Source organism: Psittacula echo (assembly GCF_963264785.1).
Source record: "Psittacula echo genome assembly, chromosome: 6".
Classification (NCBI taxonomy): Eukaryota; Metazoa; Chordata; class Aves; order Psittaciformes; family Psittacidae; genus Psittacula; species Psittacula echo.
Genome location: NC_137743.1, coordinates 42,785,912 through 42,805,446, shown reverse-complemented (window position 1 = coordinate 42,805,446; position 19,535 = coordinate 42,785,912). Strand labels below are relative to the sequence as shown.

Here is a 19,535-nt window from a genome sequence, read left to right as displayed (position 1 = left end):
TACTTTTTCTGCAGGATTATTATTTTTGGAGCACACAGTTTGCAGCAGGAGGGCCAGGAGACCTCCTTGGATGGATAAGGAGCTGCTCAGGAAAATTCAAAGGAAAAAAGAGGCTCATAGAAGGTGGAAGCAGGGACAGGTGGCCTGGGAAGAATACAGGGATGCTGTCCGGGAAGCTAGGGACCAGGTGAGGAAAGCTAAGGCCCAGTTAGAATTGAACTTGGCTAGGGATGTTAAAGATAACAGGAAGGGATTCTATAGGTACGTAGCGAGTAAAAGACAGACTAGGGACAACGCAGGCCCTCTCCGGAAGCTATCAGGAGAACTGGCTACCCAGGATTTGGAGAAGGCTGAGGTTCTTAATGACTTCTTTGCCTCAGTCTTCACTGGCAAAGGCTCTGACCACACCACCCAACTCTTGGAAGGCGAACGCAGGGACTGTGAGAATGAAGACCCTAGGCCCGCTGTAGGAGAGGATCTGGTTCGAGACCATCTTAAAAACCTAAACGTACACAAGTCCATGGGACCTGACGGAATCCATCCGCGGGTCCTGAAGGAGCTGGCAAATGAAGTTGCTAAGCCACTGGCCATCATATTTGAAAAATCATGGCAGTCAGGTGAAGTTCCCAACGACTGGAAAAAGGGAAATATAACCCCCATTTTCAAGAAGGGGAAAATGGATGACCTGGGGAATTACAGACCAGTCAGTCTCACCTCTGTGCCTGGCAAACTCTTGGAGCAGATTCTCCTGGAACGCATGCTAAGGAACATGAAAAACCAGGAGGTGCTTGGTGACAGCCAGCATGGCTTCACTAAGGGGAAATCCTGCCTCACCAATTTGGTGGCCTTCTATGATGGGGCTACAGAACTCATGGACAGGGGTACACCAGGTGATGTCATATACCTCGACTTGTGCAAAGCATTTGACACTGTCCCACACGACATCCTTGTCTCTAAATTGGAGAGACATCAATTGGATAGACGGACCACTCGGTGGATAAAGAACTGGCTGGACAGCCACACACAAAGAGTTGTGGTCAATGGCTCAATGTCCACCTGGAGACCGGTAACGAGTGGTTTCCCTCAGGGATCGGTGTTGGGACCACTCTTGTTCAACATCTTTGTCGGTGACATGGACAGTGGGGTTGAGTGCGCCCTCAGCAAGTCTGCCGATGACACCAAGCTGTGTGGTTCGGTTGATACACCAGAGGGAAGGGATGCCATCCAGAGGGACCTCGACACGCTTGTGAGGTGGGCTGATGCCAACCTTATGCAGTTTAACCACGCCAAGTGCAAGGTCCTACACCTGGGTCGGAGCAATCCCAGGCACAGCTACAGGTTGGGCAGAGAAGAGATTCAGAGCAGCCCTGCAGAGAAGGACTTGGGGGTGCTGGTCGATGAAAAAATGAACATGAGCCGGCTTTAGCGTGCGCTCGCAGCCCAGAAAGCCAACTGTATCCTGGGCTGCATCAAGAGGAGCGTGACCAGCAGGTCGAAGGAGGTGATCCTGCCCCTCTACTCTGCTCTTGTGAGACCTCACTTGGAGTATTGTGTGCAGTTCTGGGGTCCTCAACATAAAAAGGACATGGAACTGTTGGAACAAGTCCAGAGGAGGGCCACGAGGATGATCAGGGGACTGGAGCACCTCCCGTATGGAGACAGGCTGAGAAAGTTGGGGCTGTTCAGCCTGGAGAAGAGAAGGCTGCGTGGAGACCTCATTGCAGCCTTCCAGTATCTGAAGGGGGGCTATACGGATGCTGGGGAGGGACTCTTCATCAGGGACTCTAGTGACAGGACAAGGGGTAACGGGTTCAAACTTAAACAGGGGAAGTTTAGACTGGGTATAAGGAAGAAATTCTTTACTGAGAGGGTGGTGAGGCACTGGAATGGGTTGCCCAGGGAGGTTGTGAATGCTCCATCCTTGGTGGTGTTCAAGGCTAGGTTGGATGAGGACTTGGGTGACATGGTTTAATGTGGGGTGTCCCTGCCCATGGCAGGGGGGTTGGAACTAGATGATCTCAAGGTCCTTTCCAACCCTAACTATTCTATGATTCTATGATAAACCAGTACTATGGCAGGGCAGTTATGCTGTCGTATGTACACCATTTAAATCTTTGGCAGGGGCAGACACAAGTAGCTGCACTGGGCTGGGAGGGCATCAGTTATTTTGCATCAGTGACAGCATTTATGAAGCATCTGAAGCAACCATGAAAGCACAGTTAAAATATCCTAATAATAAAACCAGCATGTGTGCAAAGTGTGTTCCTTACCTTTTCTGCCTCTCGCCTTTCACAGATGTAGCGTACAGCTCAGGGAGCTCCCAAGGCTATGTTTACACCAGCTTTCCAAGAAGCTATTAGTAAATCTTGAGGAATTTAGTGATGCGCCAGTGCCTGGAGACGGCTGCAATGAAGCTCCACAATGCACAAAAGTGCAAAGAGGAACCTAAAAGTAGGAGCCTGCTTTAGACAAGATGATATTTAGGTCTGCCTAGATGTAGCTTGGATGGGCACATGATGTGAACAGCTGGGAGAGTCACAGAGTACTTCAGTGACAGAGCAGACATCCTCCATTAGAACTACAAAATCCCTCAGCATTTTAATATCAAATAATCTATCCAACATTTGCTACATATTTACCACCATGGAGCAAAATATATTAGATACAACATCTCGTCTTCCTAGTTAGTACACGGAAACCTGTCAAAACAGTTGCTGACAGCATTTCAACTCTTCACTGGAAATGGGGACAGCAGAGGGAGGGGGCGCACAGGCGGGGGCTGGAAATTGAAAAAAAATTTAAAACCCCACCAAATCAACAACTTTTTGTTTTAGCATCTTGAAAACAAATCTATGAGAACGAAGAAAAACATTTAACGAATTAACTGAAACAAAGCATAGTGTGCAAGAATCCCAGTAACTGCATCATCTGTGGAATAATAAAACTGCAAAACCATGGAGTAATTTAAAACAACTATGTCTGTCATTCAAGTAAGGAATGAACTAATCAATACTTATCCAATAAAGAGAAAGCTATTTAATAGGGTCTAACATAGGAACAGAGCCTGCTGGATCCATGTAATGACGCTGGGGGAAAAGAGCCCATTAATAACTCAGCTTCCCAAAAACCACACAAAACAGAAGTATGGCAATCAGAGTCTACATCTCCTGGGTCTAAGGGGATGCCCAGATTCATTAAATCCTTCAGCACAGTGAATACAGGTTTGCTGAATACAAAGAAACCAGACATAAACTAGAAAGCAAAACAAGATTAGAGATCAGCAAGATGGCATTCCCCTTGTGAATCCAAGTAAGCAAGACATTTTGAACTACTTCCAGCATGACTTCAGCATGAAGGAACATTTGCGTTTCAGCATAATAGCCGATCTTTCAACTGCATGCTAAGAGCTATAGGAACAGTCACACAGAGTAGCCCCAGAGTTTTAGACCAGCTACTCAGCCTTCAAAGGAAGTGAAAAGAGTTGCAAAAGAGCTGTGCTGTATTTCAAAGCAGAAACTGCCTTTCAGATAAACACTAGATGTTTCTACATGCAATTTTCAAGCACTTGAACCCTAAGTAGATTACACAGACTGTTTCAGTATTTGCTAGGTGCCCTGTCCCATCCCCAGGCCTCTCAGGTAGATGTGACACTAAAGGAGTTGGGACGGCATGAGCCACCAAAGGCCAATGAAATCTCACGTACATGAGTAGTAAGAATTATGCCAAAACACAAAAAAACACAAGCAAACAGGATGCAAAGGAAGACAGAAAACCCCTTTTCTGCTTGAACACATGCGAGAACGGGTGAGCACACCCTTACAGGAAATCCTGTTACTTGGGCCTGTAAATTATGAATGAATCTCTAAGTCAGCGCCTCAGGAAAAAGGAAAGGCCATTTTCTGATCCAGTTAACAAATCTGGATGTGCTCGTTCTGGATGGGGTAGAGTTAATTTTCTTCACAGTAGCTGGTATGGGGCTATGGTTTGGATTTGTGCTGCAAACAGTGTTCATAACACAGGGATGTTTTCCTTTTTGCTAAGCAGTGCTTACACAGAGTTAAGGCCTCTTCTGCCTCTCACCCCACCAGCAAGTAGGCTGAGGGTACACAAGAGGCTAGGAGGAGACACAGCTAGGACAGCTGATCCCAATCGACCAAAAGGATATTCCATGCATTATGGAGTCATGCTCAGTATATAAAGCTGGGGGAAGAAGTAGGAAGGGAGGGGAAGGGGAGGAAAGTTTGTAGTGATGGCATTTGTCTTCCCAAGTAACAGTTACACACAATGGAGCCCTGCTGTTCTGGACATGGCTGAACATTTGCCTGCCCATGGGAAGTGGTGAAGGAATTCCTTGGTTTGCTTTTCTTGTGTGGACAGCTTTTGCTTTCCCTTAAACTGTCTTTGTCTCAACCCACGAGTTCTCTCATTTTTACCCATCTGGTTCTCTCCCCCCTCCCAACACAGGAAGAGTGAGCAAGCGGCTGCATGGGGCTTAGCTGCTGGCTGGGGTTAAACCATGACACTGGAAAAGGAAGATTCTCTCCTTCGATTAAGGATTAATCAGCAGCATGTATGGCCTATTTTCATTAACTGTGTTGCTTCCTACTAGCACATCCTTTGCCTTTTCCAAGAAACCAGGAAGCAGCTCGTGTCTAAGGGCAAATGAATTAACAGACAGAGTGAAACTATCAGCAGCTACCTGCTTTATGCTACTTGCTTACAAAGAACCAGCCAAGCTATTTAATAAGCAGTAATGGCTAGGGAATCTACCGAAGTTGAATTTGATCGATCCGAACAAACTAAGCACAGGGAACATACAATATCTGCTCCAAAACTCATTGTGGGGTAAGCACCCAAGAGGTTACACTATTGCTTCTCTACTTGGACTATTCACTCCTCTCTTGGTACAACACTGACATGGGAGGAGGCAGCAGCAGCAGCACAGACGACAGCCTGGATTCAGGCACTCCCAGGGAATTGCACATGCTCACTCTTCATCCTCCTCACTTTTAAAACATGACCTGTGGACTTAGTGTTTTTACCAAAACCACCCATGCAGATCCTGCAACATTCCCTTGCCATTCCCACTGCTATGGGATAGTTTTGATGCATCCAGCTCAGGTGCATCTGGAAAAAGTTGGGAGTGGAGGGTGTTAGTAAGGGAATCAAACAGGAACTGAGAAGGATTAACCACTTTTTCAGAGAGCAAGGATAAAACCATCAGCAGGTTGGCCATGTGGTGCTGTAAAAGGTGTTGCCTACTGCTTACAGTAGGTGAATAAAGGCAGTGCTGACACAGCAGATCTCAGGCTTTAACCTGCTATGTCACCTCTTCCGTCATCAGCAACTTCAAGCACAAGCATTCCTAGCAGCAAACATACTACTTAAAAAATCAATGTCCCAATGAACTCATGTCCTACAGAGGATACAGTAAAACTCTAAATCCACATTCAGTTACATATGTGATTAATAAATTTCCGCAAAGGTGCTTTAACATATACAAGACAACACCCAGAAACTAGTCACTGCATTTAATGAAGATTATCTCCTATGCACTTGACATTTCACAGGGTGGTGGGGTATTTTTGCTGGGGCTCGTTCATGGGGTTTTGGAGGGGTAGGCAGGTTGCTTTGTTTAAAAAACAACACGATCACATCTGCCCTAGCCAACTGTTGCCCATTTAACTGGAAAATCTGATGGCTGAAAATATCTGTGCCTGTTAAACTACCAAGTAGTCTGCAAGTCTGCACTGGAATTTTTATATAACCATTCCAAGTTTTGCTGTTTTAATACATATTTTTATTTCTGAACACACAACTTAAGTAAAAATATTTTCAAAATATACAAAACACGCTGAGGCTCTGTTCCCATGGAGTTAAATTTGGTGGATAAAAACATACCTGACAGTAACAATCTTATACAAGAATCATTAAGAGATGCAGAAATTGAGTTCCAGCCATAAACCACTGCCTTACACTGCACTGTCTGCTTTAAATAATCACTGTTACACTGTCATTACACAGCAATCAGTGGGTTTGCTTTGCTTTCTGAGTCTAGAGCTGCCATGGTCAGAACCATTAAGTGCTATAAAAACATAACACCCAGTTTCTCCTTTAAAGCCACTGAAGTTTAAATTTAAAGAGAATTCAGCAAGCAGCTATATAAAAGCACACAGAGTGCCAAGCCAGAGGATGAGTATATTTATATAACAAAAGGCTTCCTGGATTATTTTAAGGCTCTAGCTCTGTAAAACTAACAATTGAGGAAAGGGAACTTTTCCCTTTGTTTAAAAAATAGCACTCAAACTAAAAAGAAGAAAAAAAAGGGGAGGGAATCCGTTGAAAACACAACAGTATCTTGATAGTGTACTCAGATCCCTAGATCTCAGGAACAAGACATCCACGTGCTTTGTGACCCCATGAGTTTGGACGTATGTCGCCATATACTGAGACAAGTACACAAAAAAATACAGAGGTCTGAAATACCAAAGCACCTGCAAGTAGTATATTTACATAAATTACAAAGTATGCCTCACACCCAAGGGTATTCGGTTTGAATCTTGTTCCATGGAGCAAAGCAGCCTTGTACCTCTTGCACTGGACCCGTTGATGTTCAACCCCTATTAAACCTGCATTAAACTTTAAGTAATAGATTACTACATTATTCATCATGTTTGTGTACTGGATCCAGGGAAAACAAAAGCTGAATCAATACAGTGACATGAGCTTGTGGTGTCTGGTAAAAGTGTCTTCCGCTCTTAGTATTCATATAGTTGAAGGAGCATACAGAAAGTAGAACTTTTTCATGACTGTGCAGGGTTTGGCTGGAATAGTTAAGATTATTCATAGTAGCTGGTATGGGGCTATGGTTTGGATTTGTGCTGCAAACAGTGTTCATAACAGAGGGATATCTTCCTTTTCGCTGAGCAGTGCTTACACAGAATAAAAATGACTTCTGCCTCTCACTCCACCTCGAGTAGGCTGAGGGTGCACAAGGAGTTGGGAAGGATGCAGCTAGGACAGTGACGTCAACTGACCAAAGGGATATTCCATGCATTATGGAGTCATGCTCAGTACATAAAGCTGTGGGAAAAAGGAGGGGGTGGGGGAAGTCTATAGTGATGGCATTTGTCTTCCCAAGTAACAGTTACCCTTGATAGAGTCCTGCTGTCTTGGGCATGGCTGAACACCTGCCTGCCCATGGGAAGTGGTGAAGGAATTCCTTGGTTTGCTTTTCTTACATATATGTTTTTTGCTTTCCCTATTTAACTGTCTTTATCTCAACCCACGAGTTCTCTCACTTTTACCCTTCTGGTTCTCTCCCCCATCCCAACATGGGGAGAGTGAGTGAGCAGCTGCATGCGGCTTAGCTGGCAGCTGGGGTTAAACTGTGACACAAGCTAAATACTACAGTTTGTCTAGAACAACTATCACATAAATGCCAGCTTTCAGAAAGCAGCAACCGCAGAAAGCCAATCATAACAATTCACCTTACAAGGGACACAGAAATAAATAAATAAATAAATAAATCAGTTCTCTAATTTTCAGCAGCATTGATGCTTAGCCATGATTTTTTTCCTCATTATTTTTAATTACTGATGGTATTTCTTAAGAGTACCTGCAGAAGCACTACTAAACATCTTAACTGTACAACACTTGAGATTTAAAGGCATGCAGTACTGTGACATCTATAGGAGAGGGGCTAAAACCAGCTTTCCAAAAACAAATTTGCCTGGGGCATCTGCAGGAAGAACTACAATTGCATTAGAAGAACGACAACTGAAAGCTGCTTTTCTCGTCTGTCCCTTTTCCCAGTCTCTCAGAACAGCCAGTTCAGTCTCAATAATATTCAAGAATACTTTGAGAAAAAGGCAGCAGCTTCCCCAACTGGGACAGGAAGGCCTTGTTTGTTCAGTGTGCTGGTCAAGCAGGTTACAAACAAATAAGTAACAGTTTTAAACACACACTCTTTCTCAGAATCTCCATGCCAAACTTCCATTTTTATTCTCTGATTCTTACGACACCCCTCTAGCTCCTACATCAGCCATGCAGCTGTCAAAGCACAGATCAAACACAAGACCAGGAAAATCTCCCACAATGTCTTTCAGCAAATCCTTGCAGTTTCAAATGATTATTGAAAGACAAAAGAATAACTACGAGCAGCAAGGGCATATGCCCCCTTTATTTTCCCTTTGCAGGTCATTCCTCTACACCTAATGCAGAACTGGGAACAGAAACCAGGTATTCCAGCTGCCTGACAGGTTGTCTACCCAATGTATCACTCTAGCTTCTACAGCCAGAAGGGCAAAGATTTCCTAAGAAGTAAGGCGTTGGGAGCATCTATACACAAGCTATATCTTCTTTACCTGGAAGTAGGACCCAATTTGGTCCAGGGTACCACAGACCAGAAGTCATCTGTTCACAATATCATGGGAATCTCAGTGTTTCTTCTTGAAAGCCATACCCAGTTCCAGCGATAGGCAGAGCACCTTTTCTTTAACAAAAAGAGCAGTCAGGCAGAACAATTCTTGAGATACACACTGCAACTGGCAGCATAAGCTAAAGAAATAAATCTCAATGTTTTCTTTGAAGTGAGCTGATAAAGTCACCCAGGCTCTGAACCAGGCATCACACAAGACAACAGATCTTGCTGACAAATAAGCTGCAGGGGGAGCAGAGGAAGAAGGCTGAAAGCCTTTTCTGCTATTCTTCAAGATAATCAACATAACTTACAAGAGAGAGGAAGCACCTGCACCAAAGCAAAAACAAAGTGTAAAAAAATCAAAATGCCCACGACCAAGATCCCCAAGTGGCAGCACCCAGGCAACAGACTTCTCTTTATCCCTGTTACTCAACTTTTGCACAGCCAAATGTTAGAGCTGGCAGCAGTAGACAAACCACAGAGTCCTGTGGCTAGCAAGCAAATACACTCTTCACCCAACCCTCCAGCTTTCAAGGGAGACAAAACCAGGGGGGAGACCTGAAAGAGAACCAGTCCCCTTTCGCACGGCTTTTTAAAGTGACTTTTGGGCAACAGAAAACCAGATGGTCTTCCTACTCCATTCACATTAGTTAGAAAACTGTGATTCATACACTTGCAGTCAAATACTAGTTGGGGGTGGGGTAGGAAATCAAATTCTGCTTGCTGAAGCAAAACCAAATCCAAATAACTCACTGCCGGGAAGCAAGCAGCATTCATCATCGCAATTCTGCTTTCTTGGACTCCTTTTTAGCTATGTTTAGGATTATTTGGAAATTCTTGCCTCATCCTCAAGATTAATCCATCACAGTGCTTCAAGGAGGGTGCCATGAGGCACCCCCTGCTCCGAACACCCCTCTGAGCACCTACCAGCCCAGGCTCCAGTGGCCAGAAGATTCTTCTCTGCTTTTGTCAATCCAGATGAAGCACACTGCCAGCAACAAAGCTGCTCAGTAAAAACCCTGCTATCCTGCCCTGTTTGCTGTAGGATTGCACTAATAAGAGCTAATGTCTACAAAACATAAGTTATCCATCCCATGAACACCTAACGGCACATCTTCAGTAAGGAGGAAGGCCCTGGTTCCTTGAGTAAATACGCTATTATCTCCTAACAACAGCCACCCTCCCAAACACATCATACTCCCTCTGCTCACAAGCATTCACTCATATTGCAAAATTTTATGAAGTACAAGAAGCCGCCCATTTGCTGAGAGCAGCATCAGCATGAACAGCAAGAAAGCCAGCCTGGTGTCTCCCTCTCTGCATCCAGAGGGAAAGCTCCAAATTCTGCATACCTGCTCTTCTAGGAAAGATGGTGTCCCCTGTCATTCCCCCCCACCCCACCCTGATCCAAGAGATGGTAAGGCATAAACTGGCACTCAAACACAAACACACATTTTAGCGTGAGGTGTCCCTGCCCATGGCAGGCAAGTTGGAACTAGATGATCTTAAGGTCCTTTCCAACCCTAACTATTCTATGATTCTATGATTTTTGATGAGCAAGTCATGAATCAGCATGTGCTGCTGAACACTACAAGTACTCCCAAGATGTTTGACACTAGCTGTAGACTCTTAGTCTCCTGTATAAAGCCATACAGACCCTTTAAGGACACCCTTTCTGCCACATACGGAATTATTTCTGAGCCAGTTAGAAAAAAGTTACACTGACAGCAGAACTGTATGGCAAGGTTTGATAAGAGCTCCTTCCTATCTTTCCTGTGGCACACACAGTACTTCATTATTTTTTTAAAATGCTAACATTTCTTATATACTTCTCAGAAAAGATCCATCTTACCTAAATCAATTAGCCTGTGTGCTGAACTCCTCCATCCTCTGCTCCTTCCCCCAGAGTAAGGCCCTTCTGTTCACACAGCAGTGGCTTCTGTCCTGCTGGGGTTATAGACTGCCAAGTTCAGAGCCAAATTTCATCAAACTGCATGTCAGTATCTTTATGGAAATAGTTCAGCTTCTGGCGTTGCTAAGCGATACCAAGCCATAAAAGCACAAGAGAAGCTCACTCCTATTTTAACATATAACGTGACAACACTCAGCCCTGTCAGGTTTAAGAACCTGAACATACACAAGTCCATGGGACCTGATGAAATCCATACGCAGATCCTGAAAGAGCTGGCAAATGAAGTTGCTAAGCTGCTGTCCATCATACTTGAAAGATCATGGCAGTCAGGTGAAGTTCCCAACAACCGGAAAAAGGGAAATATAACCCCCATTTTCAAGAAGGGGAAAATGGATGACCCAGGGAACTACAGACCAGTCAGTCTCACCTCTGTGCCTGGCAAAATCTTGGAGCAGATTCTCCTGGAACGCATGCTAAGGAACATGAAAAACCAGGAGGTGCTTGGTGACAGCCAGCATGGCTTCACTAAGGGGAAATCCTGCCTCACCAATTTGGTGGCCTTCTATGATGGGGCTACAGAACTCATGGACAGGGGTAGACCAGGTGATGTCATATACCTCGACTTGTGCAAAGCATTTGACACTGTCCCACACGACATCCTTGTCTCTAAATTGGAGAGACATCAATTGGATAGACGGACCACTCGGTGGATAAAGAACTGGCTGGACAGCCACACACAAAGAGTTGTGGTCAATGGCTCAATGTCCACCTGGAGACTGGTAACGAGTGGTGTCCCTCAGGGATCGGTGTTGGGACCGGTCTTGTTCAACATCTTTGTCGGTGACATGGACAGTGGGGTTGAGTGCGCCCTCAGCAAGTTTGCCGATGACACCAAGCTGTGTGGTTCGGTTGATACGCCAGAGGGAAGGGATGCCATCCAGAGGGACCTCGACACGCTTGTGAGGTGGGCTGATGCCAACCTTATGAAGTTTAACCATGCCAAGTGCAAGGTCCTACACCTGGGTCGGAGCAATCCCAGGCACAGTTACAGGTTGGGCAGAGAAGAGATTCAGAGCAGCCCTGCAGAGAAGGACTTGGGGGTGTTGGTCAATGAGAAAATGAACATGAGCCGGCTTTAGCGTGCGCTCGCAGCCCAGAAAGCCAACCGTATCCTGGGCTGCATCAAGAGGAGCGTGACCAGCAGGTCGAAGGAGGTGATCCTGCCCCTCTACTCTGCTCCCGTGAGACCTCACTTGGAGTATTGTGTGCAGTTCTGGGGTCCTCAACATCAAAAGGACATGGAACTGTTGGAACAAGTCCAGAGGAGGGCCATGAGGATGATCAGGGGACTGGAGCACCTCCCGTATGGAGACAGGCTGAGAAAGTTGGGGCTGTTCAGCCTGGAGAAGAGAAGGCTGCGTGGAGACCTCATTGCAGCCTTCCAGTATCTGAAGGGGGCCTATACGGATGCTGGGGAGGGACTCTTCATCAGGGACTGTAGTGACAAGACAAGGGGTAATGGGTTAAAACTTAAACAGGGGAAGTTTAGATTGGATCTAAGGAAGAAATTCTTTACTGAGAGGGTGGTGAGGCACTGGAATGGGTTGCCCAGGGAGGTTGTGAATGCTCCATCCTTGGTGGTGTTCAAGGCTAGGTTGGATGAGGACTTGGGTGACATGGTTTAGTGTGCGGTGTCCCTGCCCTGTCCCTAACCCTAACTATTCTATGGTTCTATGTCTGTGATACCGCTTGCTCTAACGTCTGCAGTGTTTCTTTAATGCAGAAGCACCAGCTGAGAAGCAATTCTGATGGTTTTGATGCCATTAAAATTAACATCTGCCAGTCTTGTTCTCCCTATCACAAGACGGCTAAAAACTACCAGTCTTTGTCAATAGCACCCAAACACCCTCTACTGCATTGCTAGCTAACTCAGAATATATGCACCATTTTATAATACGTTATCTAATAAACTGTAACCAGCAAAGCCTCAATCTTAGGGCAGGCTTAGAGTAGAAGCTGCATCTCTGGTGAATGCATTTAAATAAATTACAGCTTGCAGAAACCTGCAGGATTTCCAGACAGAGCACATTCCTTTTATTAATATTTAAATGTTTTTCAGGTGAATGCTAACATCCTTGTCACCCTTGCAAAATTATAAGCTAACCAACCATCTGCACGATTTAGGAGAATATATATCCACATCTAAGGGCAACTTTTCAAGACTTTACAGAAGTAAAAATGCCTTGTCTGTCCATCAGCTGTGCCTGCAAAGCACAGACATGAAGCTGTTGAGGATTCTCCTCTACCTCTTTTCCTTTCCACTTAACACATATATACAAGTGGCACTGTTGCAAAACGAGCAAGTGTAGGCTGCTGTCTTACTTTCTTATCCAACATGAGCAGCAAGGATCAGGAATGTCTGCAAAGCCTGGGTTAACCAGCTACCAAACGTGGCACCTCAATGATTACAGCAGCATTTTCATTTTACACCCTAGCACAGGAAGGCAGGCACATTTCCACATTTCACTGGCATGTTTGCTTCTCATTCGCCAGACACACCAAAGTACTTCTTAAAATACACTGGAGAAATTCAGCTTAAATAGATCCCTTGCACAAGTTGGCCAACCCAGTATGCTTGTGGATTAAAGAAGTCAAATTAATTGATTAAAAGACAACCTAAGGGATTTTGAGAGAATGTTTAGCCAATGTCTAAGATGTCATTTTAATCCTCCTCACAGTTAATTCTTTGAACATAGGAAGCCAGTAAAATTTGTGATGCAGCTCTCACACAGAAAACCTCTCCAAAGGCATGCTAATCATGAACTATTTTGCAAATCGCTCCTAATCTACAGTTGTTTGCCTGTGCACACTTCCTGCAGAGACAACAAAATTATGCAGCAATAAGGTAGAGCTCACTCCCAGTGAAAGGGTATTTAAGAAAAGAGCAACCCTAATTTGTTTTATGTAGAGCTGCAGTAGGGAACCATTACCCAAATACTTCCCTCTCCCATCCCAGCTTTTGCTATTGTATTTTAGAGTAACTTCCATTTTACTTTTTTGTCTTTAATTGTAAAAAAGCATAATATATTTAGATTCCATTTCTATCTGAGGAAGATTTAGAGATAGTTCATCCCTGCCAGACACACCGCATTTTTAATCAGTGCTTGGTGAAGCACGGAAGGAAGCAGCCCATTTCTTGTATAGAAAGATGGTAGCCAAATGGCTAGCATGCTGCAAACTCATTCCTAGTGTCCCAAAGACCTGAGAAAACTGTTATCACTGCTGACAGCAACATAATCATGTTAATTAGCAAGATTTATTCATGGGATTACCTTTGTGAGTTCTTCCAACATGTCATTGACTGAACAAGGCTCTGTGAACAAAACAGAGGGGACGAAGCTCAGACTTCAGTGACAAACAAACAAAACTGTTTGCAGCAAGCACGCCTTCTTCACTATTAAAATTTGCACTTTTAGCACAGAAGTACGTAACTGTGCTCAGTCTCACATTTAAGACACCTGTGTGCTTTCTGCACTAGACTGGACAACACCAGCTTTGATTTTCATTTTATGGTGTAAATAGGGTGAAGTATAATTTTTAGAAGGGGGGGGAGGGGGAGACTGCATGAGCACCAGTTAAGATGACAACTTTGAAGTTCTCTTACTAAATAACTACAGGAGAGACAGGAGATATAACAAAGGAGGAAAGCCACTTCCAGATCCAAAACCCCCTTTGCCTGTTGCCTGGACTTATTTTTAGGTCATGTCACCAGAGGTCTAGCACATGACTACACAATAAACAGCAATCCCATTAAAAGGAAATTGTCTCTTCCCGCATTTCTAAAATAGTAATTCCCCTCCTCAGACCTTCTCCCCACCTTGCAGTTCAGCCTTCCAAAAAACACCTCACAGGACACACTTCTCTCCACAAATCTGACTCCAACATTGCTGAGTCCCTTTACCACTTAGGGTCCCAGCTGCCCAGAGGCACTTGGAATCTTCACAATAGATGAACACTAAGACACTGTGAAGTAACTTAGTAGATACCAACATTTTCAACTGTCCCTGCAGGCTGAGATGCTACAAATTTCCAATATTCACCAGAAAATAATTTGAAGATAAATAGCTGAGATGAGTTAACTCTAAACCAAACAAACTATTACTAGGTTAGAAAACATTAATAAAATGAAACACACTGCAACTAACTCATAGTTAGGTCATTTTCAGGATATCACCAGTTAGACCTATCTAGGTGATTTCCCCTGGTTATAACCAACTTTGGTCTGGTTATTTAAACAGGTAATACTTTCTGAATCATTATTTGGAAGGAAGTTGCCACTATTACATACAGATCCCACTAGCAGTCCACTTAGTGCACATACACATATGTATCTATTATAAGGACTTTCTTGAAAGCCTCAGCTTTGATCATAACCTCAAGGCACACTGTTACAACATTTTTCTGAATGCAATGCTGTCTGCTGCAATATTTGCTTCTGAAACACATGTTCCTTGCTTACTGGCAAATCCACCAAGGACTGCCTCAACTTGTAATCAGCAAACCTACTCATAAAAGGTCACATGCGTCTTCCCGAAAAGCAACTAGAAAATGACAAGTCTTCCCTTCAGCTGGTGACCTTTCGTACCATACCTTGTGAGCTCATTACGCAAACATGTCATTGATAAGGAATGCAGGGTACAAACCAGGATACAGAACTCACTGCCAGTCTTGCAATAGACAGTAACACGAGCAAAGTTTCCTGTCTTCTGCCACCAATAGGAACTACTTCAAATTGCTTACTATACTGCTTATTTTTACTGATCAAACTGGTGTTTGCCATCTCACGGATCATTTTCCATTGACTGGTAGCTAATTTGGTGTCTTGGGTTCAGCAGTAGCAGTCATTTTTTTCTCCTTCTTAGTAGCTGGTGCAGCGCTGTGTTTTTTACTTTCAGCCTGGGAACAGCACTGGTAAAACCGATGTTTTTAGTTGCTCGTCAGAATGTTTAGTCTGACCAAGGACTTTGTGAGTCTCATGCTCTGCCAGGGAGGAGGGGAAGCCGGGAGGAAGCAGGGACAGGACACCTGACCCAAACTAGCCAAAGAGGTATTCCATACCACAGCACATCATGCCCAGGAGGTAACTGAGAGTTACCCGGAAGGGCTAGAACACTGCGGGGTGGGGGTGAGTTACCTGTCGGTAGGTGGTGAGCAGTTGTATTCTCTTCCCTTGTTATTTCCCTTATTATATTCCCTTATTATTGTTGGTAGCAGTAGTGATTTGTGTTATACCTTAGTTACTGGACTGTTCTTATCTCAACCCGTGGGAGTTGCATTCTTTCGATTCTCCTCCCCATCCCCCGGGGGGGGTGGGGGGGTGGGTAGGAACTGTGTGGCTGACTTGCCAACAGGGTTTAAACCACGACATTTGGCTTTACAGGAGCTGAAGGAGAATGGGATGAATGCAGAGGACTCCATGACAAACACAGTCTACATGTTTGTGCTAAGGGGATACAGACAGAAATGGTTCACCTCGACCTGCAAGCAACATCATGTGTCAGAATTCATACTATATTTAAACACATGACTTCACACACAAAAGCCTCCCTTGTCAAGTTATCTACTGACTCGGAAACAAACCACACCAGTTTAAACTTAGCTCTTCCCATTTTGCAAGCGCTTTGAAACAAGAGGCCCTTGTTAAACATATTTCATCTTTCCAAACATTTTTCAAAAGTAATAGCTGATATAAAGCTATTACAAAAAGAGGAATTCAAATAACTTTTTTGGTAAAAGGAGATGCACCCTTCATTGACCAGAGAGTTGAGAAATTGTTGGGGGTTTTCTTCCAGCCTCTAACATGTGAACAGTTACCATATGAGACTTCGCTAGCTGGAATATGGTTCCTGCAGAGTAGTGGTGATGATGGCCTGGGAAGAATGGGAAAACTAAGATGTATGCTGGTATGTATACCTGCAGATCCCAAAGGAATGACAGGCAGAATGAAGAGACAAGGTCATTTACAGACTGTGCAGTCTGTAGAAATTAAGGCAAATAAGCAGAGCACAAAACCAGATCTGTTGTGTGGTTTTTTCAGCTCCGGCAGGGTTAAGAGCATTAGTTCAGATTTACTTCTGAAACTCGATACTCAGCTGGTGACTGAATGTCTCCTTTGTGCCCTGCATCAAAGGCAAACAGCAGCTTACTCTGGTCTTGCAGCTCCTCCAAGGACATGTGGTGCATTGCATGGAGTGCACCAAATTCCAGAAGCTGGTGCATTGCATGGAGTTCATCAAACTCCAGAAGCATCAGTGGATGTCAATGGTTCTCCTGGGCAAGGAGGTCAGGAGATGCTTAGTAGGACAGCTGGAAACATGCTGACAAGTTTTGTGTCCATTGCTCAAGCTTTTCAAGCAAGCTAAAACCAACATGCTTCATGAAGCACATTAGAACCTTCACTGGAGAAAAAAAAAACAAACCAACAAACCACCACACAAAAACCAGCCAAACAAACAAAAGAAACAGAAAAACCTAAACACATTCTGCACTAATCTGGCAAATACAACTCAAAATGCACCCAAGCAGCTCACCCTACGTTACCTCAGCAGTTAAAGATATTTTGAGTATATAAAAATCTGCTGTTAGCAACAATGACATTTATAAAGGATATTTCTTTAAACCTTTTTAAGCTCTTAAAATATCATTTAGTACTTTGTATGTGGGTCTCTTCTACACAATTTACAAAATAATCATACTGCTCTTGGAACAACAAACTGTCACGTATGCCAGCGTGGGCAGCTATCCCATGCTATTTTAACCTCCTTTTCAATTCACCTTACTGTTCAACAAAACTCAATCAAAGAAAGGTTGTGAAATGGAAAAACAGAAGGTATCATTCCCATAACACCTTCGGGCTGAAGCCAGAATATCCAAGATCAGTGACCACCTTCCGCAGAGATTCCCTTCAGTGTTGTCATCACACAAGTAAAAGCTTGGCATTTGCCTCCACTATTACAACCCTCAAATTCAGTCACCCCAAGCTTCAGGAGTTTTATGTTAATGCCATCCCCATGCAACAAAAAAAATCAAAACTGCTCTGCTCCATAAGTTGAATGAACATATAAGAGCAGCTGAACAGCGTGCCTGGCGTCTGACAAGGCTCTGAGGCTTTGACTACATTCAGCTCCAGCAGTTTCTTAAAACTGTACTGAGGCTTAAGGGGATGAATGCTTGGGAAATCTCTCATCCGAATACGTCCTCAGCTTCTCCACCCTCCCACATCAACTCACTTGATCCCTGTTAAACTTTGTGTCCATAACATCATCTGGCGATGAGTCCAAACACATCCATTGCTGTGCAGAGAGAGGAATACATGCCGCTTCCAACTCCTTGGGATACCAGTCACTGCTGCATCCCATCTCCCACACAGATAGGGTGGAAAGAAATTCTTGTTTCTGGCTTCCAGGGTATTTACAGATTCAAGCAGGTATGTTTACACTACTACCACCTAACTTCTAAGTTATCACAAGGGTTTTCTCCCTCAGCTCTTTCTCCTAAACAGATGTCAGGTTACAAACCACAGATTGAAGACACTTCTCTGTAATAACATATGGGAGATGTTTTAGAAAACCTTTACTGTAAAATAACAAATACTAGAAACGTGCCTTTTCTGTGAAAGAAAAATTATACAAAAATAGACTTCATCTCAATAGGCTCCTTCATGATTCCTAAGATGTCATACCAATATTTGCAAGTGGCAGAACAACTGATATTTACATTCTTTCATGAATGTAAATCGTCTCTGGTAAAGCGTAAGTATCTAAATATCCCAAAAAGTTGATCACTTTGGCCTCTAATGCCACTAGCAACATTCAACAAATGACAACAACATACTACATATTTTCTTTAGTATTTAAACAGCCTACAGAATAAAAGGACAGAACAGCAACTCTCCCCACAGGTGACAGAGCTGACCATGGCACTGCATGAAAGACAAATGATAATGCCACTGGTTAACAGTGGGACAATACACATCTGCTAGTGTCAGTGCTAAACCACACCTACCAGATTCACTTTCCAATGCCTTTCCACCATCACTTGTGGTCTATTCTTCTGCAGTTGAACCTGATAGGGCTGGTGTTAAGCCAGCACTCCGCAAATACATTTCTAGTTGCTTCAACTTACTACGCAGCAATATTCAGTGGCAATTTTGGTAAGAAAAACTACTGTGAACTGTTCTATAAATAAAAATTAATATGGTTACGGATGCCAGTAATTTTTCATACTATAAATGGCTTGGAGTGTGATATGCTCATCAAAATTAACATTTAGATATGACACTTTGCCCCATGACATCCCAACACTGGCCCTCAACTATGCAGAGAGGTCCTTGCTCACACTGCAACGTTCACAGTGGCTGCATTCCACACTGTGGGTAAAGGTTGTCTTTAAGTGGTTCACACAGAAGATGAAATGCCCCCATTTTTTTGTTTTGTTTTTTTTTTTTAAATATTTTGGCTCCAAGAAACCTTAAAGAAAAACACAGGTTTCAGCATTAGTACAGTAAAGAGCTGCAACTCCTGCAGTTATTGCCAGAAACTTTCTTCCTTAAGGCTTCAGAGCTATAAAAGACAACTTTGCTAAAGCAAAAAGCACAAACAAAAAAGCAGAGAAGAATGCTTTTAACAGATGCTAAGGAGGGTTGTTATAACATGGTTGAGAACAAGCAGAGGAAGCAAGGATGCCATCTCACCCTCTCTCTCTGTGTTCAGAGCAGCCCACTGCATCAGTAGGAAAAACCTGATGTCGCAACAGAGTAATATAAAGCTTATGGGGTCTTCCTGAGTAAGCAGGCTATGGAAAACCAGTATAAAAGTAAAAGGAGTTTTCCCTGTAGCCTGGTCTGCAATTTAACTTGCAGTAGTGAAATCCTGCTGGCCAGCAGATCTCTTACACTTAAGTCTTACAATAGTCATGTCCACCTTAAAAACAAAACTGCCCAAAGCACATTAGTTAGGCTGTAATTTGAGACACGAGGAATTAACTACACATTGGTCACCAGAGACAAAAGCATAACAGTCGATAGAGAAGATTTTAAAACAATTACAATTCAGCACAACTCGCTTATCCCAGAGGTACAGAACTGGAAGACAGGCATATTAAGCACATTACCGTTCAAAAGAAGCAAAGAAGCATCTCCTT

General features: G+C 43.7%; 1 protein-coding gene across 4 annotated transcripts in view; it reads right to left on the bottom strand.

Annotated features, from left to right (window-relative positions):
* The window catches only part of SGMS1 (sphingomyelin synthase 1), a 107,083-nt gene that overhangs the window by 69,073 nt on the left and 18,475 nt on the right, over nt 1–19,535 (bottom strand). Inside the window, exons 1-2 of one of the 4 annotated variants that reach the window (XM_080620783.1) lie at nt 13,667–13,696; nt 8,367–8,489 (exon numbers count right to left, since the gene is read on the bottom strand). The exons of the other annotated variants lie outside the window; for them this stretch is intronic. The gene's annotated coding sequence lies outside the window, so the exon portion shown is untranslated. Of the gene's footprint in view, nt 1–8,366; nt 8,490–13,666; nt 13,697–19,535 lie in introns of those variants that run through there. 4 annotated transcript variants of the gene reach the window in all.